Source organism: Ascaphus truei, chromosome 5 (assembly GCF_040206685.1).
Source record: "Ascaphus truei isolate aAscTru1 chromosome 5, aAscTru1.hap1, whole genome shotgun sequence".
Taxonomy (NCBI): domain Eukaryota; kingdom Metazoa; phylum Chordata; class Amphibia; order Anura; family Ascaphidae; genus Ascaphus; species Ascaphus truei.
The window spans coordinates 279,037,238-279,045,967 of NC_134487.1; the positions used below are offsets into that span (position 1 = coordinate 279,037,238).

Here is an 8,730-nt window from a genome sequence, read left to right on the forward strand (position 1 = left end):
TTGATTGTCCTCGGAAGTGAAGGGGTGCAGACTCTAGTTGAATTCACACTCCTAAGACCTCTTTAGAGGATTTCCATAAACATCATTCTTCAGTAAGACATGATTTCGTATTTAAGCTCCTTGATTAAAGCACCACTCGGTGTGAAACGCGTAGGAGAGTTTTTGTACCTCCTCTTTTTATCCATGCGAACGGAATAAAGATATATTTTTTTTCTGTCTACTTTTAATAATAAATAATAATATATACTTTGACCGTGACCCTGCCCGGCTCCTTTGGCTGTGCACCGCCCCGACCCTAACTTTGAACCTTTTATATGGTAGCTTATTCATTTTGAAGCTGTAGTTCCACTTATAAGGTTCATTTTATTGCACGTATTACTTTTATTTTCCATTTCCTAACCATATACTTTTAAATGAATAATTCGCAGTTCAAGATTTTCATTATTTGGGATTCTTCGCTCACTAATTGGGAACGTGCGCTGGGATCAGACAGTAGTTAAGACAGGTTAGTTTGCCCTATGGATGATCTGTTGCAGCAGCAGTAATCCTGCTCCTAATACAAATGAAAACCTGGCTCAGAATCAGGTTGTCTGTGAATGATTTAGCACAAATTAAATGCACCATTGAAATCGCTGCTGCATTATGTCCCAGGTTAGGTAAGGACCCCAAGTTAACACGTAATAATAGCTATTTGGATTGTCTAATTCCATGATATTTGTTAAATTTTTACCGTTTAACCCGTTTATATTTTACCGATCATAATACGGACCTGTAACCATTTAAAAAAATGTATTTCCAATATGGAGGGGCCCCTAGAAGTGGCTCACCCTTAGATATTCTGCAAAGGTTTCAGTAATTTGGGAATTTAAAATGGATGCCAGTGGTGTAAATAGAGACGAGCCAATAAATAACAGAACCTTTGCTATGGCACTCATATTTTACTATCAGGACTTTGCCTATGAATATCTCATCAGCAAGGGGGTTCCTTTGGTAAGATCACCAATGGTCCTTCTCTTAGGACCCCTTGTCCCCCGTCAGGTATGTATGTATATTTTTATTATACAGCACCAGCTATGTACATGGTGCTTCACAAACAAACATTAGAATAGAGATACAATAAATACCTCAAAACATAAAATCATACACATGGAAATATAATCTCTGCCCCGGGCAGCTTACATTTTAACCCCGTCAGTGCAGGTGGGGCATGCAGCGCAGTGTCAGTCTGTAAAAAGTGTTGGTTATCTAAACAATGGAAACATATTATTTCATGCATGTATATTATGTCCTTAGTTAATTAGATTGATAGGTTTTGCAAAACTACACCTCTCATGTCATTGTGTATTTATATATGCAAAAATATTTAAATATATACGCACAAACACACATATATATTTATATATATATATATATATATATACACAATAATAAATATTTATATAAATCTATATAAATATATGTGCATATTTTTATTGTGTGTATGTGTGTGTGTATGTGTATATATAAATATATGTGCATATTTATATTGTGTGTATGTGTATGTATATATATAATGGAAATATTACTGTATGCTCATTTGCATGTCTTAGACAGGTCTGCAACCCCGCCTTACACCATTATCACCCAGCACACAGCACTTCCACTGCAGCAAGGGATTCTGGGAAATGACATGCAAATGGACACAGTGTCACCTTTGGCTTCAAAACCAGTTTTACCATGGTTCCCTATAGGCTTAAGCTTGCAAAAGGTGACACTGTGTCCATTTGCATGTCATTTCCCAGAATCCCTTGCTGCAGTGGAAGTGCTGTGTGCTGGGTGATAATGGTGTAAGGCGGGGTTGCAGACCTGTCTAAGACATGCAAATGAGCATACAGTAATATTTTAATTTGCTATATGCTTTGCTGTGGAGGGTTTTTGTCACTTTTTTTACCCACCATAACTTAACTAAGTGTGTGTGTGTGTGTGTGTCTCTATATATATATATACCATGATCCAATGCAATAGTAACCATTCCTGAAGGATATCGCTCATTCAATATATTTTCCTTGCATTCCTTAAAATGGTGTGTGTGTGTATATATTAATACATACTAAAGATATTACCCTAAAGGAGTGTTTATTTTTACCTGCCCAATGTATAAAGACTGTATATACCTTAATGAGAACAAGAGCAATGTGGTACATACACCCTGTCAACACTAAAGGAGTTAAGAGATGTAAGGTTAAAAAAAATGATTTGGACGGAGCTGCTGTCCTAATAGCAAAATCCGACTGTGGTGACGCGCGATACAAATCGCTCACAAATTTCATGGAAGCTACGAAAATAATTAGCTGAAAATGTGATAAGCAGCAATGGCCTTTTACTGAGCGCGCAGCGTCACAGGGATGTGGCTACACAGCATTATTTGGGTCATCAGTTCAGTGTTTCTTGGAGCATTCTCGTGCTGCATCAACGTGAAACGGCTTCACTGCGGAAGGAAACACTTCAGACCCATTCCAAGTAAATGCATTTCTTATTTCGCATACTAATCTGTAGAGCAGGGGCTAAACACATATTGGCATGTGTAGGGAACCAGCGAAGAGCAATTGAGTGCAAGTGTGTGTGGATATTGTCTTATGATGCTTAAACACGGGAGGTCATTTAGAGGTGGCTGTGCTGTTACCGTGCTAACAAACTCATGTGGTCAAAGAGGTGTATTAATGCTGCAACAGAGTAACAATGCTTCTCTGCCAGAGGTGCAACAATGCATCCTGCCCCATTGTTTTTCAACCCCTAAAATGCTGTGGGTGACAGAATGTCCCTGCTGGGTGCACCTGTGCTATAGGTGATAAACAATTACTAACAAGTGATTAAAAAAAGGTCAAACATATTTTGTGTGTCTATTACATCAGGGGTGCTCAAATCCAGATCTCAAGACCCCCCAGCAGGTCAAGTTTGAAGGATATCCCAGCTTCAGCACAGGTGGCTCAATCAGTGGCTCAGTCGATTGAACCACCTGTGCTGAAGCAGGGATAGCTTTAAAACCAGACCTGTTAGGGGGTATTGAGGACTGGAGTTTATCACCCCTGCCCTACATAAATACCAACCAGCCTAGTAAAATCCCCTGACATAGCTACATATAAATCTTCAGGGTATGTGAATGACAGCTGCCCTTTGAAATAAGTTGTTATCCACAGTATAGGGAAAATGTGCAATGTTGTCTAAGGCTATTTGAACCCTATTGTATTTCTATAAATAGGAGGTCCTTACAGGGAATAATGATGATGAGCTTTTCTCCTTTAGTAACACGCAGGAAGGTGAACTAGCTGTGCCTGCATGTTCGTCACAAAGGGACTGCCACTGTTATACAACTATGCAGAGTACAGGATGCGTAACATCAAATGTGACAGTCTTCCAATACCAAGTAATGTCACTCATATACAGTATGGGGTTCCTTTCAATCAGTTTTTGCCAAGATGATCATCTATATGTACATGCAAAATAACAATGAGTAAAACGCATTAAGGGGGGGGGGGTTCTAAACTCCAGTCCTCAAGACCCCCCAACAGGTCTGGTTTTAAGGATATCCCAGCTTCAGCATAGGCTGCTCAATCAGTGGCTCAGGCAAAGAGCCTGCTTCAGCACAGGTGGCAAGGATATCCTCAAAACCTGACCTGTGAGGGTGTCTTGAGGACTGGAGTTAAGAACCCTGCATTAGGTAACATATCTTAGTATTAATATGCTTACATAGAAAGTAAGAAATCCTTTGACGTGATAATCTGAATGTCACTAGTGTGAGATCCGTCCGCAAAATGTAAATTTCATAAAAATACAGATGTGAGTGTACTGTACACCAACAGTGCAATGAGTAACAAAATAACATAAGCCATCAGATGTTAGTATTAGGCTGCAGAGAAATGCATAATAAATTGATGTGCTTGGCAATTTGAAATGAACACTGCTAATGTGAGGTCCTTTTTGCAAAATAGTTAGTTAAAAAAAAAGCCAATGTAAGCATGCACACAACTAATTACAAATGTGTAAGATACAATATGTATACCAGCACATTTCTGCATTAGCAGGCTGCATGCAAATGGGCACTGCAGTAACACGATTTCTTGTGGCTCTCACTAGGCCTATTGTGGTTCATATGATATACATAATGTTAACATTTGCAGTCTGTATAAAGCGTTGATAATGTACAAGTGAATTCACGTGGAAACATATTATTTAAAATATGAATGTGATATCATTTGATTATTATGTCAGTATGCAGCAGCTCAAACAGAACCCACATTCATCATGGTGCATCTCTCTCTATATCTATATATATGTAAACACACACATACAAAACTGCTGGACCACAATGTTTCACAGCGGCCTTCACATCCTTCTTCCTAGCGATCAGTTTCCAATCAGTATTCTACCCACTCATTCCTCAGTTATTCACATACACAAGCAAAGCAACATGCCTACAAGTCTATACACACAGTATAAATGATGCATAGTAGTTTATACACACACACACTGTGTGTGTGTGTGTGTGTGTGTGTGTGTGTGTGTGTGTGTGTGTGTGTGTGTGTGTGTGTGTGTGTGTGTGTGTGTGTGTGTGTGTGTGTGTGTGTGTGTGTGTGTGTGTGTGTGTGTGTGTGTTTCATTATTTTTATGCAATATTAACCATTCATGATGCAAGTGGCTTTATATTCATTAAATCGGTATATGTGTATATCTTCATTTCATTCCTTATTATGGTGTAAACAGGAAAAAGAAAAATGAACATATCAATGAAACGATGTTTTGTTCCCAACCCCTGCCTGGTGAATATAGATTTGGATATAATTTAGGGTGACAATCCATCCCACTGACACCCCCCAAAATTCCTGCATCCTTCACCTTCAAAACAAAAAAACAAAAAACCCCTATGAACCAATCATCACATTAATGGTTCATGTAGAGTCTAAAAACCCAAAGTTGCCCAAGTCTGCAGCATCCACCCGCAGGAGAGAGGATGCATGTGAAAATATGCAACCAGGGGTGCAGGAGCTAAGCTTTGGGTGGGGGTCCTGTACATAAAAAAATCACAAGCACCCATACATTTACTATAATGTAAAAAATATATATATACACCCAAGGTGGGCTGCAGCACCCACGCACCCCTACTCCCAGCCCCCGTGTATACCGCGGATTGCTCTGCAAAATCTATTGTACTCACCCACCCAGGAAAATCCAGAAATCCTCCCAGATCAATGGATCGCAAATAACAAGCCAATTATTTAGATCGAAATATTTGCAACATAATAATAATAATAATACTAAAAAGAAATATATATCTATATATCTATATATAAATGTTGATGATATTCGCCTGCTGTGTGCAAATAAATCGATGCGATACAAATGCTCAGCACCCACACACGTGAGCCCGGGGTAATGCGCTCTACCTGCAGATCCGCAGCACCCTTCTTGATAAAATAAGGTGAGTGAATGATCTCACACACAACAGAACGAAAAATATATATATATATGTATCTATTGCATTATTCCCAGCGCCGTATAAGGCAGAGGCTCGTCACAGAGCGCAGGCTGGTGGGTTTGTCTGTAGCTCAGCCTGCGCTGTTTCTATGGATATCGAGTGTCACTCAACCATCGGTGCGCGCCTACTACACAGAGCACGGTAGTATGGGCATAGAACTGATCTCAGAATATTAGACTGATACTTAGTAACACGTTGGGGTATGTGCAGGCGGGTGAGGGGTGCTGCTAAAGGATATTTGCATGTGTTATCAATCAGGGGGGGGGGGGGTTAGTAATCAAGCATCATAAACATGTTGCATCCCCCGAAGTGCCTGTGATACATGAGCAGGGATGTCATGCCTGTAGGGTGAATCCACCCATGCAATAGGGGCGCCCACACTACATGTGCATGGGGAGGACTGCAGGGTGCACTGAGGAGGGGGGTCTTTGTTGCATGGGCAGCACAGGGTGGGGGGAGGGGGGGTGAAGTGGTAGCGTGAGGGAGCACTCACATTGCTTCTCACAGTGCAAGCCGTGTCCCCCACATCTCTGCCTCTCAGTGGCTAGCACCTTGTTAGGTGAGGGGGTGGGTGGTGATGTCCAGAGGCAGAAATGTCAAGTATCAGCCTCATTCTTTTTTTTATTTATTTATTTATTTATTACCATCATTGGTCATATAAACATCACTGAAGCTTCAGTCTACCAGATTAGGATATTTCTCTGAAATGATGCAGTTCTCCTTCATGTGTGTCCTTGAAACTCGACAGAGATAATAATAGTTGCTTTGTTTAATGGCTGTAGGGAATTGATAATAAACAGAGATAAGAGATTTGTCAAATCCAGTGTTAATGTGTACTTTAAAAAAATGTATACATGGTTATCCAATTTATTAAAGCAGAATCACATTTATGCATATTAATTATTTTATTTAGCATAACCTATGCTGAGTATACAGTAGTTGAATTATGTTACTACAGTTCCTCCCTGGAAGAACTAACAATATTAGTATTATTAATACTATTAATAATGTCAGTCGGATAGAGGAAATGAGATGCATTACACACAGGCTAGCACTCTATCCAGTAGGTTGAAAGCCATCGTCCCATTGCTTGGGAACATTTCAGCTATATTCATTTGAATACACGGGAAGACAGCTTTACTGTATATTGTTTAGGCAGGGACTTCCTTAGCCACAAAACCTCTTTCAACCTCTTCCAAGGAAGGTGAAAACTCATTTAGGATCCAAGGGAGGAATATTTTCACATAATATCTTTCACTCCACATAAAATAGGTTATGATTAACATAACATTGAAAAATATTGATTTAAAAAGTAAATACAAAATGATAATAATAATAATTTTGAATTAAATTTCGGGTTACCAGTGACCTGCAGGGGCAGCAGCCTATCTTTAAAGTGGAGTTCAACACAAGTGGATCTATTTTGATCTGGTTTGAAACTGATTGGCCGGCGAAGCCGGCCAATTCAGTTGAACAGCAATTCTACTTGTTACCAAGTAGAACAAAGATAAACCAGTCAAACAAAAATTAAATGAACCCAACAAGGCACTGATGAAGTGCACTTAAAACAGAAGGGTTAAATCTGAAGAACCCTGATTGGTGGATACCGAGCAAAGCACCCCGCCTAACGCCCACTGGCAGTTAGTAGTAGTAGTTAGATCTACGAAACATGTTGGATGTATTAATGCCATAATTTTGCCTATATTCATCCTTTGGATCTGTATCACTATCAGCTTATATTGGCTGCCACCGTGCTAACTGAGCGATTTCTGCGCCGGTAAGAGACTGTAAGGGACTCTCCTTCTTCCTCCCTATTGATTCCTCCATTGCCACGAGAACTGTGACGTCACTCCGCTACACCACGTGACGGAGCGGCATCGTGGCACGCTGTGTAAGCCCATGCAGTTGCGGAAGTGTTTGCAGAGCAATTCCAACAGCTCTGGACTGCCCCAAGATCATAGCAGCTGGGAAAAGCAGCAAATCTACACAGGAGAAACGGGGGACCGTAGGGGAATTCCCCTGGAGGCAGTATATCGCCGGTTGAGGAGCGGTCCCACTAAGTGTCTGAATCTGCAGTATTACCAGGCTGCTTGAAAGGAATCCCCTTGTGAGCAGCGTCCTGCTGTGTGAGGAGTGCATGAAGGATCCCATGACCCAGAACCATCATAGAGGCTCCTGCAGAGACAGCTGAGTGCCAGACCGTCCTGTTTTACAGCTACAGAGTGGTAACCAGTGTGATATGCACTAAATGCACATGTTATTTCTATCTGATGTACGCAGATTTATTACCCCTTTAATATTGTAATACATTCTATTACTTACTTCACTATTTGGCGTTGTGCGCTGTTTTCTTTTTGTTTCCATTTCTTAGAGTGTGTGGGGTGCTGAGCCACCCCTAATGTTTATAGCAGCAGACGCCCATATCAACCACACGGTTATGTTATAATTTAATTATTTAATCACTTATTCACTGTGGTATTGTGGTTTACTTTATTTATATATGGTTTAGTCACTGCACTATATTCAATTATAATAAGGAGATAGATAGTAGCGCACAGTTTATTTCTGTTTTTCCACATTTCTTTCTACTAGCCTAATTATTCCTTTAACTCCATTCATATATCTTCATCTCTCCTTCCTTCTCCACTTCTCAGTTCACATGAACTCCTTTCTTACCTGTGTCCTCTGACACTACACAGCTATACCACCCGGATTAAAACACATCCTTATAAAAACTCCCAACATATTCTCTTTCTTTCCATGCTTCTCCTCCTTGCTTTTGGGGATATCTCTCCCAATCCTGGTCCTTGCCTTATTTCTACATTATCTCGTCCTCTCCTCCAACATACAACGTCTACTCTTTCTGGTGTCAACCCCTCTAACTTCATACCCATCCCTGTCACCCTCCCTCCTCTCTCCCTTTCTCATGTGCTCTTTGGAATGCTTGCTCCCTTTCCAACAAGTTCCTCTCTGTACATGAATTATTTTTCTCTCATTCTCTGCTCCTCTTTGCTATAACTGAGACTTGGCTCACTCAGTCTCACCCTGCACTGGAAGATGCCCACTCTTATAGTGGCTTTTCTATCTCCCACACTCCATTCCCTGATGGCAGGGGTGGAGGCGTGGGGCTCCTCCTCTCCTCTATCTGCCATTACCGAACCCTTCCTATTCCTCCTTCTCTTTATTTTCCCTCCTTTGAGGCTCACACTGTCCATCTT

General features: G+C 40.6%; 1 protein-coding gene across 8 annotated transcripts in view; it reads right to left on the reverse strand.

The window, feature by feature from the left end:
* The window catches only part of ANKS1B (ankyrin repeat and sterile alpha motif domain containing 1B), a 106,087-nt gene extending 100,493 nt beyond the window's left edge, over positions 1 to 5,594 (reverse strand). For 2 of the 8 annotated variants that reach the window (XM_075602217.1, XM_075602220.1), the window contains exon 1: positions 5,192 to 5,593. The gene's annotated coding sequence lies outside the window, so the exon portion shown is untranslated. Of the gene's footprint in view, positions 1 to 5,191 lie in introns of all 8 variants that reach the window. The other 6 variants (XM_075602221.1, XM_075602222.1, XM_075602219.1 and 3 more) reach the window with 6 other exon arrangements.
* Positions 5,595 to 8,730: the final 3,136 nt, after the last annotated feature.